Source organism: Prionailurus bengalensis, chromosome E1 (assembly GCF_016509475.1).
Source record: "Prionailurus bengalensis isolate Pbe53 chromosome E1, Fcat_Pben_1.1_paternal_pri, whole genome shotgun sequence".
NCBI classification, from domain to species: Eukaryota; Metazoa; Chordata; class Mammalia; order Carnivora; family Felidae; genus Prionailurus; species Prionailurus bengalensis.
Genome location: NC_057347.1, coordinates 35,944,124 through 35,966,623, shown reverse-complemented (window position 1 = coordinate 35,966,623; position 22,500 = coordinate 35,944,124). Strand labels below are relative to the sequence as shown.

Below are 22,500 nucleotides of genomic sequence, written 5' to 3'. Positions count from 1 at the left end.
AATCGTGCAGCCAGGCTCGGAGAAGCGGAGGAGGAAGGGTGACCAGTGCCCGGGCAGCTGAGGAAGGTTCTGTGAAGTGAGCTTGTCGGGAGGCTGGAAGCCGAGGGGATTCAGGCAGCGGGGGGGGGACAGCGCTGGACTCCACCGTCCGCCAGAACGAAGGTTTCCCTGGCATCAGACTCATCACCGCAAGGACACATTTCCAGAACGCCAGGGATTGAACTCCGACCCCGTGCTAAGCAAGGTGCCGTGGTCAACAGAGTAAGTGCGATGGCATTTCCGGGAACTGGACACCAACTGCTGACCACTCGAGTCCCTGGTCGTCTGCAGAGAGGAGCCATCACATGTTGTTGAGGAAGGCTTTTTCTGTTATCTCAGGAGTCAGCAGATTCCCCAAGTGCTGTATTAGCCCTGCCGTTAGGGTTTCCACTCTTTCCTGCGGAAGATCGTCGAGGGGAGTTCAGGATTTCTGAAAACGGGGCGGTGGGCTGGGAATAAAACGTCATGAAAAATGTTTTGGTGGTCCGATGATTTTGGAAAATACCGCAAGACGTAGCTCCCTCTTGGAAAGTTGCGATGCACATTAGCACATGTGAATTAGCATGTCAGTTCGCTAATTCACGTTAGCATAGGCTCTGAGAAGTCCTGCAATAAAGAAAGTCAGGTTGATTTTGTTTAATTCGGGCTTGCCTGGGTATGGATATACGCTGGCAGTCTTTTTTTTTTTTTTTTTTTTTTAATTCTCCCAAACCCAGAATTGAACGCATACCTCGTCCCGTTGTGTAGGTCATAAAGATTCTACTGCAAAAGCTGCGGCAGCTTTAACTAACAGGGACAGTCATTCGGTGCTGGTCCGTGCACTTGACCTCCAATAACATAGCTATATAGGAAGACCATGTTGGATTGTCCCATCCAGTCCTGCCTTTAGAACCAGGCAAGAAAAGCCCCTGTCTGGAACCTTTAGAGAACCCTGTATATCACATGTGCTTGCTGACGAACATCTGGACGTCTCCGTCACTCGGATTCAGTGCTCTGTTACTCTCGATATTCACTCCTGGGACTAACAGCATTCAGGCCCGGGGGGAAATGCTTCTCCACACCTTATGTCTTCAAAAGACGGCTGCATCAGGGGGCGCAGTGAAAGCCTGAGGCCGTTCTTTGGATGCAGGTAAGACTTGAGCTGCAAAATGCTTAGGTAAGAGAGAAAAAGACGAATGTTTTCATTTGTTAAATTCTTCCTCTCAGATCCCACACAGAGCAGGAGAGTCGTGGTTCTAAAAGCGCTAAAAAAAATCAGCGTAGTTTTCACAACAACTGCACATAGTGTCTTCTGGGACATTTAAAAAGAGTAAACCATTTGTACTCTTTAGTTTTTTTTTAAAAATTTTTCAGTGTTTATTTTGAGAGAGAGAGAGACAGCGCGCGAGCAGGGGAGGAGCAGAGAGAGAGGGAGACACAGAATCGGAAGCAGGCTCCAGGCTCTGAGCCGTCAGCCCAGAGCCCGACGCGGGGCTCGAACTCACGGACCGTGAGATCATGACCTGAGCCGAAGTCGGCCGCTTAACCGACTGAGCCACCCAGGTGCCCCTAAATTGGGTTTTTAAATGAGCTTTTGTCCATTATCATTTTGATTTTGCCTTTTAATCTTAATAGATCATTTTGAGTATTTACAATTTTTTTTAAGATCTTTTTTTTTTTTTTTAAAGCCGTCTCCACACCCAGCGCCCAAACCCACAACCCTGAGATCGAGTCAACATGCTCCAGCAACTGAGCAAGCCAGGTGCTCCAATTTTGAGTATTTTAGAAGAAAAATCACTTTCAAAACATGAAAAATAATTTTAGTTAAAAAATTGTTAACATTGGCTTCAGTTTACCCTTAGGGCACATTTCTCGCAGTTTGAACACAATAATCTTTTATTTATTTATTTATTTATTTTCAAAAGGACGTTTATTTATTTTTGGGACAGAGAGAGACAGAGCATGAACGGGGGAGGGGCAGAGAGAGAGGGAGACACAGAATCTGAAACAGGCTCCAGGCTCTGAGCCATCAGCCCAGAGCCTGATGCGGGGCTTGAACTCACGGACCGCGAGATCGTGACCTGGCTGAAGTCAGATGCTTAACCGACTGCACCACCCAGGCGCCCCATCTTTTATTTTTTTAATTCCTTGGATTATTGCGACTCAGAGGGCAGGTCTACAGATTCCTAAAGAGCATGTGTCAAAAGGTAGTCAACACACTGCGTCCTTCATTGAGAAAATCTTGCCACGAAAAGCATCAGCTCAACTAAAACAACGGGCTGAAGGATCTAGATGGTTTAGTTCTGATGCAACCTCCTTATCTCAAGGCAGAGAGGTAGCCAAGAGCTCGCAGACCAGACCTCAGGACATACTTTGGATTAAGGCTTGACAAAATTTTTGCAAAGGACAAGATGGTAATTATTTTAGATTTTGTGAGCCACTTAAGGTCTCTATCACATATTCTTTTTTTTTTTTCCCCCATAACCCTTTAAAATGTAAAAACAATTCTGAGCTTGTGGGGCCAAAACTAAACCATATAGGCTGTCTTCGGTCCATTGGATATAGTTTGTTGACAGTTTAGCACTGTCATTGGCAAAAAAAAACAAACCAAGACAAAAAACCGAGGTGCCTGGGTGGCTCGGTCAGTTACGTGTCCAGCTTTGGCTCAGGTCATGATCTCGCAGTTCGTGGGTTCGAGCCCTGCATCAGGCTCTGTGCTGACAGCTCAGAGCCTGGAGCCTGCTTCCGATTCTGTGTCTCCCTCTCTCTCTGCCCCTCCCCTGCTCGTGCTCTGTCTCTCTCGAACATAAACATTAAAAAAATTTAAAAAACAAACAAAAAGCCCAAACTGCCATTGGCTACAAATTACGTGAAAAATGTCAATTATAAAAACATAATTAGTGAATTTCCACAAATTCCAATAATTTGTGGAAACAAAAGCAAGAAAGTTACATCATATGGCATAAATATATGATAAATTATGAATTATATTCATTATCTACTTTTTTTTATGCTTATTTATTTTTTGAGTATGTTTATTTATTTTTGAGTACATATTTTTTCTTATCCATGTGTCACTAGTGCATGAACTAAACAACCAGACATACTCAATGATTGTTAAATTCCGTTGCTTCGGTATCTTGCCAACTTTCAGTCCTGTGGAAGCCACAGCTTGACAATATTTGCGATTTTGCCATTATGAAATTTTTTTTTAATGTTTATTTATTTTTGAGACAGAGAGTGAGACAGAGCATGAGCAGGGGATGGCCAGAGAGAGAGGAAGACACAGAATCGGAGGCAGGCTCCAGGCTCCGAGCTTTCAGCACAGAGCCCGACGTGGGGCTCGAGCCACGAACCGTGAGGACGCGATCTGAGCCGGAGTCAGACGCTTACCCGACTGAGCCACCCAGGTGCCCCGTGATTTTGCCATTATAAAGATAGATTTGTCAAGGTTAAGAGGCTAGAACGTGTATCTTTTTTTTAAATTTTTTTTTTCAACGTTTATTTATTTTTGGGACAGAGAGAGACAGAGCATGAACGGGGAGGGGCAGAGAGAGAGGGAGACACAGAATGGGAAACAGGCTCCAGGCTCCGAGCCATCAGCCCAGAGCCCGACGCGGGGCTCGAACTCACGGACCGCGAGATCGTGACCTGGCTGAAGTCGGACGCTTAACCGACTGCGCCACCCAGGCGCCCCTAGAACGTGTATCTTAACAGTTTGCTAGTTTCAGTTATTATTAGCGTTTAAACATTGAAATTCTTTTAAATAGTTAAGATATGAATAAAATATTTAAATATATTTTTTAAATGTTCATTTATTGTGAGAGAGCAAGAGAGAGAACGGACGCGTGAGCGGGGGACGGGCAAAGAGAGGGAGAGAGAGAACCCCAAGCGGGCTCCAGGCTGTCAGCTCAGAGTCTGACGTGGGGCTCAGCCCCACCACCCGTGAGCGCATGACCTGAGCCGAAACTAAGGGTCGGATGCTTAACCGACTGAGCCACCCGGGTGCCCCTACAATATTTAAATATTGAGACAGCTATTTAATTTGTCCCAGGCCTGCTTCCAGAAAAATGTCTGCCTTCCTAAGTAAATATTGCATTCATGCTATAGGAAAACACAGTTGTGTGCTTTCACAGAAACGAGAGCGTCCTGCAACGTCCTTCAGCGGGGACGATTCTGACATGCTGTCCTTGTCGTGGGTATGTTCCAGCCAGGCACATTTTTTCCGCCCCCGTCCCAAGATCTGGAACCGTTTAGTCCAGCAGGGAAGAGTAGTTCAAACGGAGCGCTTGTAGGGTGTTTGCCTAAACTGCGAGCCAACTTTCCAGGCGGATCAACTACCCGGAGAGTGTGTGACTCCACAGCCTGGTCAAAATGTATCAGACCAAGAGCGTCAGGCTCCTGCACCCACGGCCAGTCAGGCTGTGTCTCCTGGAATTTGAATCGGTCCCGCAAAGCCAGGCTCTCCGGGTGGCCGGACGTCAGATGTCACGCACGCAGGAGCTGCGGGCATGCCCCTTCCGCCGCGTGGACTGAGGGGCTGAGAAGGCCGGCCTGCAGCTAGAAAAAAAAATGCAACGTGTGCTCAAGGAGAAGCTGAAATGAGAGACGCCTGCCAGCCTTCTGGTTCTTTCCCGAGGTCTGGCTACAGTCCTGCCCTGGGATTTTGTGAAACGCTATACCCTTATAATTCTTCCTTTTTGCTTAACCTAATTTGAGTTGGCTCCTGTTACTTATAACCACAGTGTCCTGAATCATACAACCATTCTGTGTGTCCGCCTGTTCTCAAACCAGAAAAGCATACACGAAAAGTCTTCTCCTTGGGTGGTTTGGAAGCAGAAATCGGGTCACAGACAGTAACAGGCACACAGGCCTCCCTCGAGCCTTGAATTTCAGACACGAGCAAGCAGCCCGGACCAAAGCAATGACACAAGTTTCCTTCCAGGGCAGTGAAAGTGAAGTATCCTTTACAGTGGTGAAGGAGGGCAAAGGTAGTGAAGGAATCCTTCCGGATACTTCTGCGAGACACCAAATGTCAGGGCAAGCTGGTGCAAATAATTGTGTTGGCCTGCAGAGGGAGCTCGAGTCTGCTCTCTCCGTCTCCCCTCTATCCACTGATTCCCAGCGCCTTGCTCAGGAAAATTGCTACAGTAATGACTTTCAGAAAAGAGGAATTTGTTGGCTACCGTGGTAGTTGCTTGTTTGTGAGGGTGTGTCCATTTCACGTGGGTAAACGACATGGGGCTGGGAGCTCTCTCCTCCACCCTTAGGAAGGTCCCTCCCCAACAGATTTTGATTTTTAATGGACCAAAACCATATATAAGCCACTACGAAAAGGTCATCTAAGAGGGCCACCTGGGTGGCTCAGTTGGTTAGGTATCTGACTCTTGATCTCAGCTCACGTCTTGTTCTCAGGGTTGAGAGTTCAAGCCCCGTGTTGGGCCCCATTCAGGCCTCTTGTTGGGCCCCATGCTAGGAGTGGATCCTACTTAAAAAAAAAAAAAAAAAAAGGATTATCTATTAGAATGCACCAGAAACTTGACCCAAGTTGAAACTTGTCTTGAACGGTCTCATATACAGCTTGAAGCCTAGAGATGGGGCAGACCACCGGTGTCCTATGATCGGGAGGGAGATCAGGGAGTCTGAACCCTGGCTGTTCAGACCATCTGGCAACTCCAAGTTCTTCCCTCTCGTAGGAGTCCCCTTTTCCATTATCTTCCATATCCCCGTCTGAGGTCCTTGGGCAGGGTGACGCTTCTGTGGCCTGTCAAAGCTTTAACTGCCCACGCCCTGTTAGGCAGGTGTGCACCTGCCTGGGACTGGCCCTAGGAGGTAAAACTCATTGGCAGTTATCAGTCAGATGTTGAAGGAAACGGGAATTGCCAGTGAAACCTTGTTAGCTACTCCGTAAAACGTAAGAGGTTTTCTGTCATTTCTTTTTAAATTTTTTTTTCAACGTTTTTTATTTATTTTTGGGACAGAGAGAGACAGAGCATGAACGGGGGAGGGGCAGAGAGAGAGGGAGACACAGAATCAGAAACAGGCTCCAGGCTCCGAGCCATCAGCCCAGAGCCCGACGCGGGGCTCGAACTCACGGACCACGAGATCGTGACCTGGCTGAAGTTGGACACTTAACCGACTGCGCCACCCAGGCGCCCCTATTTCTAGTCGATTCCAGACATCTTGTCTAGATGTAGTCTTTGAGACGGGGAAACTCGTTCTGGTAACCACAGGCCTCTATGCTTCGTTTATCCTCTGGCCCTCAGTTAAATGGCTTCTGCCTTGAGGCTATTCAAAATCTTCTAAGGTACAGAGAGACTATAATCTGCACAGAGAGACTATAATCTGCTCTTTGCCCCCAGCTGTTTCCTCTTTGTGAGCAGAAATTTTTTTTATTTTTTAATTTTTTTTAACGTTTATTTTATTTTTGAGACAGGGAGAGACAGCATGAACGGGGGAGGGTCAGAGAGAGAGGGAGACACAGAATCCGAAACAGGCTCCAGGCTCTGAGCTGTCAGCACAGCTAGGCTGGTCTTTGGCGCAAACGGGTCTCCTGCGAAGTCTCTGGTCTCTGTTGGTGCTTTCTCTCGGGGTCGAGAATTTAGCTTTCCCCCGCCCTGCAAGGCTCCAAATTATAGGATTGCCAGTAAGCTTGGATGGTATGCCACCCCTAAAAGAAACATGTTACACCTGCTTGAAAACAGGGCGCCTTCAGCCCGAAACTTGTCTTCCCTTTACAGGGCCATCCTAAAAGCTACCGCATGAAGTCACTAACGGATGCCGACATCCTGATTTTTCCTGCCAGTTCCCATTCTCAACACTCTTGATAGGCACATAGTCTGTGCTGCGGACACCAGCAAGTTTCAGGGACACCAGTCTTCCAGAGGTCACCGTCTCTACCCCTTCTCTTCCGCTCTTCAGTTAAGGTTTGTGCCTTCTACTTTATGTAAATAGGATCTCAATAAAATATCATTAAAAACATTAGACATATATACTATTATGGAACAATCTTCAAGATGTGGTGTGAAATGAGTAAAACAGAGTACAGAACAGCGTTTCCACTTCTTAAAAGAAAAGGAGGGGCGCCTGGGTGGCTCAGTCGGTTGAGCGTCCGACTTCGGCTCAGGTCATGATCTCACAGCTTGGGAGTTCGAGCCCCGCGTCGGGCTCTGTGCTGATGGCTCAGAGCCTGGAGGCTCTTCAGATTCTGTGGCTTTCTCTCTCTCTCTGCCCCTCCCCCGCTCACACTCTGTCTCTCTCTCTCAAAAATAAACATTAAAGATTTAAAAAGAAAAGAAAAGGAGTATGGGGTGTCTGGCTGGCTCAGTCAGTAGAGTTTATGACTCGATCTCAGAGACAGGAGTTCATGCCCCACGTTGGACACAGAACTTACTTTAAAAAAATAAAAGGAAAGAAGTATGCATATTCACGTATATTTGTGTAAGAATAAAATATCTCTAGGGGCAGCCGGGTGGCTCAGTCGGTTAAGCGTCAGACTTTGGCTCAGGTCATGATCTCATGGTTTGTGAGTTCAAGCCCTGTGCTGGGCTCTGTGCTGACAGCTCAGAGCCTGGAGCCTGCTTCGGATTCTGTGTCTCCCTCTCTCTCTCTGCCCCCTCCCCACTTGTGCTCTGTCTCTCAAAAATAAATAAAAGTAAAAATAAATAAATAAATAAACTATCTCCAGAAGAGTATCAGAAGTTGCCTCTGAGAGCAGAAAATTATAGTGAAGAAGTTTTATCTGTGCATTTACTTTTGAATTTTATATTGTGCTCGTGTATTGCCCATGTAAATATTTTAAACTTTTTAAGGAAAGAAGAAACAAGGTTTTTAGGTAACCTGTCATTATTATGTTAAGTGCAAAAGCGGAACATGAAATTGTACAGTGACGATTATGTAGAAATGCATTTTTTTAAACTTTTATTTATTTTTGAGACAGAGAGAGACAGAGCATGAACGGGGGAGGGGCAGAGAGAGAGGGAGACACAGAATCGGAAACAGGCTCCAGGCTCTGAGCCATCAGCTCAGAGCCCGATGCGGGGCTCGAACTCACGGACTGCGAGATCGTGACCTGGCTGAAGTCGGACGCTTAACCGACTGCACCACCCAGGCGCCCCTAGAAATGCATTTTTAAAAAGGAAATGAAAAAAAAAATCCAATGTCAAAGGTGCTTGTTGGCTCAGCTGGAAGAGTGTGGGGCTCTTGATCCCGGGGTTATGGGTTTGAGCCCCACATTGGATGGAGAGATTACTAAAGAAAATAAATAAAAAACAAACAAACAAATAAATAAAAGTGCTTGTTGGAATTGTAATTATTTTCAAATCCTTCGCCGTCCTTATCAAAATAACACCCGCAATCTTCACAGAGTCTAGAACAAACAATCCTAAAATGTGTATGAAACCAGAAAAGACCCCGAATAGCCAAAGCAATCTTGAAAAAGAAAACCAAAGCAGGAGGCATCACAATTCCAGACTTCAAGCTATATTATAAAGCTGTAATCATTAAGACAGTATGGTACCGACACAAAAACAGATACTCAGATCAATGGAACAAGAATAGAGAACCCAGAAATGGACTCACAAATGTATGGTCAACTAACCTTTGACAAAGTGGGAAAGAATATCCACTGAAGAAAAGACAGTCTCTTCAACAAATGGTGTTGGGGGGCGCCTGGGTGGCGCAGTCGGTTAAGCATCCGACTTCAGCCAGGTCACGATCTCGTGGTCGGCGAGTTCGAGCCCCGCGTCGGGCTCTGGGCTGATGGCTCAGAGCCTGGAGCCTGTTTCCGATTCTGTGTCTCCCTCTCTCTCTGCCCCTCCCCCGTTCATGCTCTGTCTCTCTCTGTCCCAAAAATAAATAAACGTTGAAAAAAAAAAATTAAAAAACAAAAAAACAAAAAAACAAATGGTGTTGGGGAAACTGGACAGCGACATGCAGAAGAACGAAGCTGGACCACTTTCTTGTAACACACACAAAAATAAACTCAAAATGGTTGAAAGACCTACGTGGGAGGCAGGAAGCCATCAACATCCTTGAGGAGAAAACAGGCAACAACCTCTTTGACCGTGGCCGCAGCAACTTCTTACTTGGCATGTCTCCAGAGGCAAGGAAAATAAAAGCAAAAATGTACTATTGGGACCTCATCAAGATAAAAAGCTTCTGCACGGCGAAGGAAACAATCAGCAAAACTAAAAGGCAACTAAAGGCAGAATGGGAGAAGATATTTGCAATTGACATACCAGATCAAGGGTTAGTATCCAAGATCTATAAAGAATTTATCAAACTCAACACTCAAAAAGCAAATAATCCAGTGGAGAGATGGGCAAAAGACATGAATAGACACTTTCCTAAAGACATCCAGATGACTAACAGACACATGAAAAGATGTTCAACATCACTCATCACCAGGGAAAATACCAATCGAAACCACAATGAGATATCACCTCGCACCTGTCAGAATGGTTCACATTAACAACTCAGGCAATGACAGATGTTGGCGAGGATGCGGAGAAAGAGGATCTCTTTTGCATTGTTGGTGGGAATGCAAGCTGGGGCAGCCGCTCTGGAAAACAGTATGGAGGCTCCTCAAAAAGTTAACAACAGAACTACCCTATGACTCAGCAATCGCACTGCGAGGTATTTATCCAAAGGATACAGGAGTGCTGATTCGAAGGGACACATGCACCCCCATGTTTATAGCAGCGCTATCGACAATGGCCAAAGTATGGAAAGAGCCCAAATGTTCACTGATGGATGAATGGATAAAGAAGATGTAAAAAAAAAAAAAAAAAAAGAAAAAGAAAATGTGGTGTATATATACAATGGAATATTATTGGGCCATAAAAAGAATGAAATCTTGCCATTTGCGACAATGTGGATGGAACTAGAGTATACTGAAATCGTTATTACTCTGGATGTTAACTAACTTGGATTTAAATTTAAATAAGTAAGTACATAAATACATAAATAAATACAAATCTTTCTACTCGGGGCGCCTGGGTGGCTCGGGTGGTTAAGCATCGAACTTTCGATTCTGCCTCAGGTCAGGATTTCACAGTTCTTGAGATCCAGCCCCGCGCTGGGTTCTGCGCTGACAGCACGGATCTTGCTTGGGATTCTCTCTCTCCCTCTCTGCCCCTACCCCGCTCGCACCCGTGTGCCTTCTCTCTCTCAAAATAAATACATAAACATTTTAAAATCTTTCCACTTTAACTGCCTTTTCTACAGTTTCCATTAGAAATGCTTTACCTTTTTTAAAATTAAAAGAATTGTTTTTAAATGTTTATTTTTGAGAGAGAGAGAGAGAGAGAGAGAGAGAGAGAGAGAACGTGAGAGAGGGAGACACAGATCCGAAGCAGGCTCCAGGCTCCAAGATGTCGGCACAGAGCCCGACACGGGACTCGAACCCACAAGCCATGTGACGATGACCTGAGCCAAAGTCGGACACTTAACTGAGCCACCCGGGTGCTCCTACCTTTTCTTTTTTAAGTTTCTTTCTTTATTTTGACAGACACAGAGACTGCGTGAGTGGGGAGAGGCAGAGAGAGAAGGAGAGAGGGAAAATCCCAAGCAGGCTCTGCACTGTCAGCCCAGAGTCCAACATGGGGGTCGAACCCACGAAAGCATGAGATCATGACCTGAGCCAAAACCAAGAGTCAGACGCTTAAGCGACGGAGCCACCCAGGCGCCCCATAGAAATGCTTTACCTTTATAATCTGAAATGATAAGGTAATTATTTTAAAAAGAGAAAGTGAAAACATTCGAGAAAAGGATAAAATGTGGATGCTGCTTTGTTCACAGAAAGTAAGCAGCCAGATTGCCCCATCAGAGCCTCAGGAACGCGAGGCCCAGAGCAGGGGGCTGGGCAGGAGGCTCAGAGACGCAGGGCATCACGGGTCACCTTGCACGAGGTGGCACTTAAACGGCTTGTCTGACATAGCTGGGGCTCCCGGGGCAAAGTAGGGGATTCGTGGCAGATGTCACCTATCCTGGGCGCAAGGACACACAGCAAGGCTGGCTCTAGCCCAGCTAACCTGGAGCAGCGTCAACATGGATAAAGGAAACTGACCAGACGTAGACTTGACAATGAGCATGAATGCTTTCCGCTTACTCAAAACGCTATTGTACCTTCTCTAGCCATTGATAGGCTCACGAGAAACTTGGAAGAATATCTGAAAAGTCTCTAATCCCGGACTTTAGCTGTCTTTTCTTAACCTCTGACCTCATTAAACTTTCAGGGGGTCCCTTCTGCCTCAGTCCAGCCGAAGCCTTGCTATCCCCACCTCTCACAGAACCCCAGACTTCCCCAAGCTCCAGGAGCCACCTTGTGGAAGGCGAGAGTCTATTCTCCAAGCCTTCACGAGATGCCGTGTTTGGGGGGTCACGCATGATGCATTTACGTTAAAAGAAACTAGTTATGCTGGGGCAGGGAGATTACATATCATCTCTGTTTTCTCTGGTGTCTCAAAAAGAACAAATGTGATGTTAAAGGAAATGTAGCTTCTTCCTCCCCAGTTCTCCTGGGGCCTCCCGAGGGGGTTCTGTGAACGTGTTTGGTATGGCACTAGCCACATTTAAAAACCAGCAAGTCCTGGACCCTGCCCCCCAAAGAGTTCACAGTCCAACCCAGGGGAAGGGGGGGGGAGGGAACATGGGAGAGACGGAGCCACAGAACACAAGTACCTATCATTCCAGCAAGTAATGACACAAGCTGTAAGGGAGATGATGCTTTCCTGCCACTTGACGAATTCACGAGTGGGGATTTCGGCGAGGGTGTCTGGCTGGTAAAATTTTTCAAGCTGAGGAGGTGGAGGGAAGCGGAAAAGAAGTAGGGAATAGGAGGAGGGTGAAGTCCTTCCCGCCGGACAGAAGGAACCATCTCCTGTCCACTTCCAAAGGGTATAATCGCAACTCTTTAGGGTTTCGATAGTAGCTTTTGAAAAATTAATTTCAATACACGTTCACCGGTACAGGAGGAAATAGATGGGAAACCAGAGATGCCAAAGTCCTTTGATATTTACTCAATTCGATATTGTCGCTCCAGCCTAATAAAGAGATGTCACTCCAGCCTAATAAAGAGACACCCTTATCTCACCATAGAAACTCAACGGGAGTTTGGTTGGTTCCTCAAAATGGAAGATCTTTAATGTTTCTTCTGACAATATACAAGAGTTATATTTGTTCAAGGAATACAGAAAATCGTAAACTAGGAGAAAAGAGCCTCATCAATTTATTCCCCAGGGCTCTCTGTCACCAGCAGACCTTTTCGGATCTGGGCTCAGCAGATTTTTGACCCAATGCAACAGAAAAGGATTCTGGGTAACTTACACAGGAAAGGTACTCTGCTGGAAGGAAGTCAGATAGCTCCTGGCATCAGAGAAGCAAACTCAGGAAAATGGACAAGAACCAAGGGGGACTAGGCAACCAGGAACGGCCCCAAGGTCAGGACCCTGGGCTGTCTGTCTCGGTGCACTTCTGGGGCCAGTGGGCATGGAGGCTACCACTGACCCCGAGGCACTGGGTGTCACAGCAACTGCCAGCTGCAGGCCAAGTTCTAAAACGTCCCCGTTTCTGGGCATCCGTCCCTTTGGATTCTAAGTCCAGCAGAGCAAGCTAAGTACACACTCACTGTCACTCTGGAGAGCGAGTGTATCTGTCTTGGAGCAAAGCCGTGCTATCACCCAGACCCACACAAGGCTGGATCCCTCAAGACAGGCAGTCAGATGACACAGGGCAAATCAATCAACGGCAAATGTCTGTCACACACACACGGACACAGCTTTTCTGTTTCTATGTAAGTGGGCATTCTACACACGAATTAGCAAATAGATTTTTGTTTTGGTTGGGCTTGTTGAGGCCTGTCGCTCTTTTCATGTCAATACAAGAAATCAAAATAATGCAACAAACCAAAACGATGTCAATGCAATAAAAACGCATCCCCCCAATACCTGCACAGCAGTCATCGTACAGAAACTGTCAATATCTACTAAACCGATTTTCAACTGACGGACATTTCTTTTCTGCTCTTTCCCACGATGAACATCACAGCCAAGAACACCCCCGAACACTCCGCCGCACCGGTCTTAAAGTAGTCCTTTAAGGATAAAGTTAACAGAAGTGAAACCGCTGAGCCGAAGGTTCTAAAAGGCTATTAAAAAGTTGACGCGAAAAAGCCCAGGCGCGAGTCTGCCTCCCGCGGACCCCAGATCCACAGGTTGAAAGGAAACACCGCCGCCGCCGCCCCCCCACGGGGGTCCCGCCGAGCAGGACGCGGAAGCGCCTGATCCCGGGTTCCGCCGTCGCCCCCGAGTTCCGGTAGGAACCCGGGGCTCGCGTGCGCGCCCGGGCTTTGAACCGCCGTCCCGCCCCGTGCCGGGCCGCTTCCCTCCCCGCTTGGCCACCGTGACCCGGGCAGAGGGCGCCCCGTGGAAATAAATAAATAAACAAGCCCGGAGCCCAGGCAGCGTGCGCCAGGCTTTCCGCTCGGGGCAAGGGCCGAGGCCGCCCCGCTCCGCCTTCTCCGCCTCCCAGCCCGCCGTTCTTCCGGCTTCCCGGGGGCGCGCGTCAGGACCCCCGGAGGAGAGCAGAAGAGCAGGAAGAGCGGCGGCAAGAGATGACACCGCGGGACTCGCAACGTCGGGGGCCGCGGAAGCCCTTGCTGGTCCGCTTCCGCCCGCCCGAGCGGTCTCGGGCCCGGAGCCCAGGGCCCAGGCCGGGAGAAGCGGGCGTCCGCCGTCCCTCTCGGCAGGCAGCTCCGCGCGCCATGTGGCTTGAGAAGCCTCCCGGCCGCCTAAAGCAGCCAGCAGGTCCCATGGTGTAATGGTTAGCACTCTGGACTTTGAATCCAGCGATCCGAGTTCAAATCTCGGTGGGACCTCACCAAACCTTTTGGTTTTGCAATTTCTGTTTTGAGGACTGCTGGCGGCGGCGGCCACCTCGGGCGGGGTCGCTACCCCCGTGACCTAGGGGATCGCGGTTTAGGGTCCCTCCCCCTCTCGTTTCACTGCCGGCCTGAGGGTCGCAGTGCGCATGCGTGAGAGTCCGGGCGGAAAAGTGGTGGTGACCCAATGTGCCTTTACCCTGGAGGGGACGGCGGGGAAACCCGAGGGACCCTGGGAGCCTGCTTCGGGCGGCAGCCTGTGGGTCTAGGGGGACACCCCACCCCCACCCCCCCCAGCCAAAGCTGCTGGGAATCCTTCTTCCTATCGGCTAATGTGCAGTGTGCGCTCAATCACTGCTTTGTAAACCTGGAATGAAATGCCGGGCGGGGGCAAGGGACGCGGGAAGCAGTAACGGGCTGGGAAGTAGGGTGTGTGTTTGGGGCCAGTCCGCCTGGGAGTCGGTCACAGAGTGAAGCGGGTCTGATTGGTTGTCTGTCACTCAGGCAGTGAAGTTGTCCGTGTTTGTTCATCAGGCCGTGCCAGCGGGTCAGAGGATCTCCGCCGGCGGTTTCTCCCCATATGGATGGGGTGTTTCTTCCTCAGATGGTCAGAACCTCAACCAACAGGACTGAGCACGTCTATTGGCGCATCTGTCCAGGATCGGTGTTTGGGGCGCCGGCCAGACGCGCGGGATTTGCAGGAAAGGGTGTGCCTCCGGGATGGAAGGGAAGAGACGCGCCTGGAGTGTTGTCTGCTTCGAATTGTATCTGGGTTTTGAGAGCTGCGGGGCCCTCTGGGATGAGAGACGACGGGGCCCAATGACGCATTTGTGATCTCCCTAACAGGGTGATTGGCACTGTGGCTGTACGTGGCCGCCCCTTGGGAGGGTGCCATGGAAACAGAGGATCCTTGCCCTGCTCGCTGCCCTGAGCACCTCTCCTCCCCACCCCTCCCGCACGCTCCGTAAACGTTTGAATGGATTTGTGTGTATGAGCGATCCCGGCCTCAAAAATATCTAGGTATGAGAGGTGGGAGGGCTTACTCTACCAGATATTAAAACTTATTATCATCAACTATAAACTGTAGGAATTAAGATAGCGTGGTACAGGTGCAGGAGAGACCAGCATCCCAGTGGAACAGAAGAAAGGGCCCAGATACAGCCCCACACGTACTTGGACAAGTGATTCAAGACAGAGGTAGGACAACAGAGCAGCAGGGAAAAGAATCTACGTTTCGATAAATGATTCCGGGCGTCCACATGGAAAAATAATGAAATCAAATTCCTCCCAACTTACACTAAACACATCAATACATTCCAGGTGACTCATAGACCTTAACGGGAGAGGACAAGCAGTAAAGCTTTTGGAAGAGAACATAGACTATCTTCATAACCTTAGGGTAGGGAAAGTCCTCTTAAATAAGACACAAATATTTCTAAAAGCGTAATATATGTCACCATATTAATATGATGCTCTATGTTCTCCCTATCAAAAGACCCCAATAAGAAATTGAAAAGGTAAAGCACAGGATAAGAAAAGATCTTGTAGGGCCCCCTCATGTATGACTCTTTGTGATGCATCACTGGCAAGGAAATTGTATCTAAATTATTTAAAGAACTTGTCATAATAAGGACATAAAATTAAAATGAAAAAAAATCGGTAAGAAGAAACACAAACAACCTAATAGAAAAATAGCAAAATACTTGAACTGGCACATCACAAAAAAAGGAAAGCCAGGGGCACCTGGGTGGCTCAGTCGGTAAAGCGTCCGCCTTCGGCTCCGATCGTGGTCTCGCGGTTCGTGGGTTCGAGCCCCGCATCGGGCTCTGTGCTGACAGCTCAGAGCCTGGAGCCTGCTTCGGATTCTGTGTCTCTCTCTCTCTCTGCTCCTCCCCCGCTCATGCTCGCTCGCGCTCTCTCTCTCTCTCTCTCTCTCCTTCAAAAATAAATAAAAACTTAAAAAAAAAGGAAAGCCAAAATAACTGTTATAGGGGCTCCTGGCTGGCTCAGTCGGTAAAGCATGTAACTCTTGACCTTGGGGTTGTGAGCTGGAGCCCCAAGTTGGGTGTAGAGATTACTTAAAATAAAATCTTAAAAAAAGTAACAAAATACTAATATATATATGAAAAATATATGAAAAAAAATTTCACTAATATATATGAAAAAATTTTCATATAAAATTTCCAAAAAAATTTCACTGATATATATGAAAAATATATGAAAAAAATAACAAAATACTAATATATATATATATATATATATATGAAAAGCTGCAAAGCATCATTAATCATCAGGAAAATGCAGATTAAAAGCTCCACGAGATACCATTACGCACTCACCCGAATGACAATGCTGAATATTAATAAGGATAGGGAATGTGAACCCTCAGAGAAATGTAAACCGGTAGAAACTAACTTGGCATTAGCTACTGACACTGAAGATACTCCAATATCCTGTGATCGAGCAATTTCAGTCTTGGACATACCTCCACCGAAATGGGCGCATTTGTGTACTTGGAAACGTGTATAAGAGCGTTTGGGCAACATGATAGCGAAAAATTGGAAAGAACGCAAATGTCCGGCAGTAGAATGGGTAAGTAATTGACAGGCCGTACAATGGAATATTATCCAGCAACAAAATGGATGAGTCTTTTTTTTTTTTATTTTAACATTTATTTATTTTTGAGACAGAGAGAGCATGAACAGGGGAGGGTCAGAGAAAGAGGGAGACACAGAATCTGAAACAGGCTCCAGGCTCTGAGCTGTCAGCCCAGAGCCGGACGCGGGGCTCGAACCCACGGACCGTGAGATCATGACCTGAGCTGAAGTTGGAAGCTCAACCGACTGAGCCACCCAGGTGCCCCCAAAATGGATGAGTCTTTAAAAAAAAAAAGTATGGAGCGAAAGAAGGCCGGTCTAAAAGAATAAGTCATGTGGGACTCCATTAAAAAAGGTGCTAAACAGGTAAAACATAACTACCATATATTGTTTAGAGTTGCAAACTTAGATGGGAAAACGATTAAGCAAAGCAAAAATTCCCCCGTAAGTGAGGATACCCCTGGGGAAGAGAGAGGGCCATGATTGGAAAGGGGCCAGCAACAGTCTTCTGGGGCTACTGGTATTATTATTATTATTTTATTATTTTAAGTAATCTCTATGCCCGGTGTGGGGCTTGAACTTATGATCCCAAGATTAAGAGTCACACGCTCTACCAGCTGAGTCAGCCAGGTGCCCTGGTACTGCTATTATTCTATTTCTTGTCCCGGGCGGAGGTTACACGGCCTGTTCGCTACAAAAATCTGTTAAAATGCACATTAAGTTATTCATTGTTCTGAATGTGTATTGTATTTTGACATTTAAAAAGTAAAAAAAAAAAAAAGGGGGTACCTGGGTGGCTCAGTAGGTTAAAGTGTCTGACTCTTGATTTCGGCTCAGGTTATGAGTTCATGGTTCGTGAGCTCAAATCTCGAGTGGGGATCTGGGCTCACAGCATGGCGCCTGCTTGGGATTCTCTCCCTCTCTCGCTGCCCCTCCCCTGCTAACTTTCACTCTCACACACACTAAATAAACGAACTTAAAAAAAAAAAAAGTCAAAAAAGTACTTATCTAGAGACGTGTTTCTGCCCTGGTCACAGATGAGGAATCTGAGATCAAGAGTTTGCCCACAGGGGCGCCTGGGTGGCTCAGTCGGTTAAGTGTCGGACTTCGGCTTGGGTCATGATCTCTCGGTTTGTGGATTCGAGCCCCGCATCGGGCTCTGGGCTGGCTGACAGCTCAGAGCCTGGAGCCTGCTTCCGATTCCATCTCCTCCTCTCTCTGCCCCCACCCCCCACCCCATGCTCATGCTCTGTCTCTCTGTCTCTCAATAATAAATAAACGTTAAAAAAATAAAAATAAATAAAATACCAAAGTCTATCCACAGACTGGGAGCTTGGGGAGTCAGGAGAGCGATCCTCCCCACTGAGCCAGCCCGAGGGCATTCGGAGGATCAGGTTCAATTCTAGGCATTGCATGAAGACATTGATGAATTTCCCCCTGCCACTAATTGGCTGAGTGCATTTGCGTAAGCATTTCAAATCCTCTGAAGTTGTAACTCTGTGAGGTGATGGATGTGTTAATGAAGCTTACTGAGGTAGCCATCTCACAATCCATAATGATAACAAATCATGATGTCGTACACCTTAAACGTATACAATCATAGATGTCGATTACATGTCAGTTATCTGGGAAAAAAAGATTCAGAGCCTCACTTGTAAAGGAAAAGGGACAACGGTGCCTTTTGCATAGCAGTGTGGCAAGAACTAGTAAAATAGTAAGCAAAAGCCCTTTCCTCTGCTTCTGAGCCAAGACAGGCTCTATAATAGTAACTGCTAGAAAGACTGTCAGAATAGTGAGGATTCCGGAAGCTCAGATCCTTGAGCAAAGAACACAGGCTTATATGGGGAAGAAAACAAGACTTGGAGGGTAGCAAATAGAGGCGGAGAACGAGAACGTGTGGGTGGAAGTTAGAGGGACAAGAGGAAGAAGTTTCTAACAATTTGAGCTGTTCATCCACGGAACAGGCTTGAGAAATTCTGAGCTTCTCATGCGTGGTAGTCTCCCGGGCGCGTTCGAAGGTCTTTGTCACCTGGAGGTGTGGGAAGGTTTCTAAAAGTGGGTCTCCACCTGCTAAGTTGATTTCACAACTCACTAATGGCTCTTAACCTACGCTTAGTAAAACACCAGCTCCCCAGCCCCGCCCCAGCCCCCTCTGTCCTTCCAGATTTTCTGAGAGCCTCTCCCCATTTCCTTCTCGGAGCCTCTCTCTCCTCCGACAGTCTGAGGAGCCCTCTGCAAGGATTTTATTCCCACGAAGGGCCCCCAGAGGCAGCGTTTTTCAGAAGGTAGTGACTGTAGTATGTTGTCCTTGACCAGAGGGACCAGGAGCGGGCAGAGACCAGGGCCACCAGGGAAGCCAGGCCTGTGCCTAGCCTGGCCTCCCCCTTGTGCTGGATTCCCAGGGCGATCGGTTTATTACCGTCTTTGGCTACTGGTTTGCACGTGGCATGATGTGTCTCCAACACTTCTCACAATGCCTGGCCCCTAGAAAGTCTATAAATGCCGGGACACACGCGGTCATTTAACACCCATTGTTGTGTGCCTACGAGGTTCAGGGTGCTGGGAATACAAAAGGCAAAGACTTGACTTCTGCCCTCAGGGTGCTTGAAAGCTGAGCGGAGACACTGAGGAGGAGAGCGTGACATGAAAAGGAACAGGCCGGGGAGTAAATGTGGACACAAAGGTCAGTGAAATCAACCAGGGAATAGGAAAGCCAGAGGGGCCCAGGGGGTGTGGAGAAACGACTTCAGAGTCGCCTCCCCTCCCCCAGCTTCTAACCTCAGAGATGGTGGAGGAGGAGGAGGACAGGGAGGAGGACGGTGAGGGTGCTGTTTTGAACCCTATGTTAAACTCTGCTCCCCACCCCCCCCCCCCGCTTCTAAGGCCTGGGGATCCCACCCTGGGAGTCTCTGGTGAACGTGGACTGTGGAAGGAAGAAGACAGAGAATTTAAGAATTCTTCAGCTTGACATTTCGTTGACCAGGAAATCGGGAGTCCGAGCCCCTCTCTGCCTCCCTTTTCCTGACTCGGTGTCATTTTACTGCTCAGGGTCATCAGAACTTCAGCGGCCCGCTCTGTGCTTGGCCCCCTTGCACCTTGGCCTTCCCTTCTTGGTCCTTTTCATGGCCCTTCCTCCTCCTGAGTCGCTGATGTTCTCCAAGCTCCATCGTTGGCCTCTTCCCATCCTGCCCCACGCAGCCATCCCGCACGGACTCACCTCCTCTTTCCATAGAATCAGCCGCCACCTCCCAGTGGTTCTCAACAGGGTACGAGGGGAGGGAGGAGAAGCCAAGGGGAATCACCTAGAATCATTTGGGGAGAAGGGCGTTCCCACTGGTGACACCACCATTCGCTCGCTCAGTCATCCCAGAAAGAAACTTGAGGTCATCCGTGAAAGTCACCTTGCCGTCCCGCTGGGAGTCGAGCGACCTCCAAGCCCTGAAAACGTTACCTCCCGAGTATCATTCCAACTCATCACCTCCTCTCCGTTCTTACTCCGATCCCCCAGTTCAGGTCCTGAGCCGGTCTGCGCACCGGGATCCCCGTGGTTCCCCTTTCTCTGGGAACCGCCCTTCTCAGAGTGGCCCGAAAATCAGCAGGGAAAGGCAACTCCTTCCTCTCTGATTCCTGGGGAGCAATCAAGGTTCTGGTCCGATGATCAAGGTCTTAGAGCCCAATGGAGGGACTGAAGACAACGGTATCTGGGGAGGGCCGTGTGGTTGGTCCACTTAGGCTGAGTTCAAGTGGCATAAGTAGATTTACCAGAAGGCCGCCCCTGCAGAAGAGGCTCTTTGTAACCCCACAGACGGGGGGACCCCTGGGCCGACGGGGGCTCATGAAACAAAGCAGCCAGCGAGGCAGGAATAGAGGCTGCGTTGCACGTGCCGTGGCTCTGGAAGATGCTAACATCAGGCGAAGCTGGGGGAGGGGGACACGGGAACCTTCTGTACCATCCGTGCAAGTGTTCTGTAAATCTCAGGCAAGGAGCGAATGCTCTCAGGATTTGCTGATCTCACCGTGTGTCCGTCTGTCCGTCCTCTGGGGACCCTGCCGGCTTTATAAAGCGAAGGAGGGGTCCGGCGAAGCCCGGGCTTGGTGCCAGCTGGGAGACACCTGGCAAAGACGAGGTGCCGTCACAAGACGGCTGCCTGCGCTCTGAAGTGAACCAGTCACGACGCACGGGGCTTTTCTCTCATGGGTGTGAAACCCCCGGATCTACAGGAATGAGGCGGGGACGGGGGGGCTTAGATGACACCCAGGCCCCCCCCCCCAGCTCATCATCATGCTCATCGCTGACCTCGTGAAGGTTTGGGCATGCGGGGAAGGAATGCGGCCACCGGGGCACCAACTAATAATTCCTTTGACGCTGATAACTCCTCGGCCCTTTGAGGCCCTTCCTGGCATCCGGAAAACAGACGGAAGGGGGGCTCGGAGCGGATGGCTTAGGGATCTTCTGGTTGCTCCCACACCTCGGGGTGGACGGGACGGGTGTGGGAGGAGCCAAGAGCACACCCGGGGCACCTGGGCAGTGTGCCCTGACAGTAGGTGCGCAGAAGAAGCTGCTACTTTGTGCGGAGCCCCGTCCAGGGTTCAAACGCCCCAGAAATAACGGTTAGAGTCACCCCTCGACCGAAGGCTCCAATCAGTGAGATTCCGCCTGGAGGTAGCAGAGCAAGGACCGAGCGGGTGGAAGAAGGAAGCCACAGCCAAGGGGCCTGTGGCCCTATCGCCGTAGCCCCCACTTGCTTTTCCTTTCCTACCGCTAGAACCTTCTGGAATGTTCACCCTCCCCCACCCCCCGCCTTAAAAAAAGAAGAGTTCTTGGGGCTCCTGGGTGGCTCAGCCGGTTAAGCGTCTGACTCTTGTTTCGGCTCAAGTCGTGCTCTCACAGTTGGTTGGGTTCAAGGTGCGTGGGTTCAGGCCCCACATCGGGCGCTGAGCTGACGGTGCAGAGTCTGTTTGGGGTTCTCTACCCACCCCCCTCCCCGGCCTCTCTCCCCCCCCCCCCCCCCCCCGTCGTGCTCGGGCTTTCTCTCTCCCTCTCAAAACAAGTAAACATTTTTAAAAAATTAAAAAAAAAAAAAACCACAAGAATTCTCGTATTTACGTCTTTGCCCTTTCTCGTCCCTCCCTTCCTTCTCCCAGGCCGGGTATGTTGCGAGTGGCTGAATTTATTCGAGGCTGAATCACAGAATGGTGAGGTGGGGTCGGGAGGGAATTCTCAGGATGGCCTGGGGAAAGCAGTGGACCCTTCCCAGGAGGTCCTGGATTCATGACCAGCGGCCATGACCTCACCAGCAGGCCCTGGGTGCTAAGAGAGCGGGCAGCCCCAGCGGGATCACTGTGTTACGCTGGGTTTTGTTTTCCCGTGGATGACCGTTCGGTCATATCCGGTCGTCTCCCAAGCCAGGAACTCGTCCTCCTCGACCGCTCCCTCTCCCTCGGCCACCACTCAGCGAGGTGTCAGGACCTGAAAACTTTATTTTACCCAAAGAACTCCTCACCCCCATCTCCCTGCTCTAGACCTACGACGGCCAACGCCCCGGATCCAGTGGTCATTCCCTTCATTGTCTCTCTGTCTCTGTGCTTTCCCGCCTTCAATCTTGCCAAACACGTTTTCTTCTAACTGCAAACACCCGCCAACCCGCTCCCGGCTGACGAAGGTGGGTTACACCAAGACCCCTCTGCTCACCTCCAAGCCCACATCTCTAGCCGTGAACTCCAAAGCTCTAGGCCCCTCTCTTGTTCCCCCCTGGACCCTGCTTCGGATTCTATGTCTCTGTCTCTGTGTGTGTCTCTCTCTCTCTGCCCCTCCCTTGCTTGTTCTCTCTCTCCAAAATAAATAAATAGACATAAAAAAAAAAAAGAATATGAGATAAATCATGACATCATGAGGCTATCACCTCCTTCTAGAAGCCTTTCCCTGTTTTCCCTCCCAGGATGCAACTCACTCATTCAGCTGGATTAAGCTGTCCTCCTCTGGGTCCCCTCATCCATCCCCCCCCC

General features: G+C 48.9%; 1 long non-coding RNA gene and 1 other non-coding gene across 2 annotated transcripts; both read left to right on the top strand.

Annotated features, from left to right (window-relative positions):
• The first annotated feature begins 13,318 nt into the window (after positions 1 to 13,318).
• On the top strand, positions 13,319 to 20,496 carry LOC122485402. The gene is made up of 3 exons (XR_006297852.1): positions 13,319 to 14,661; positions 19,094 to 19,177; positions 19,543 to 20,496. It is a non-coding gene; the product is annotated as an uncharacterized LOC122485402 (long non-coding RNA).
• TRNAQ-UUG lies at positions 13,823 to 13,894 on the top strand. Its single transcript has one exon. It is a non-coding gene; the product is annotated as a tRNA-Gln (tRNA).
• Positions 20,497 to 22,500: the final 2,004 nt, after the last annotated feature.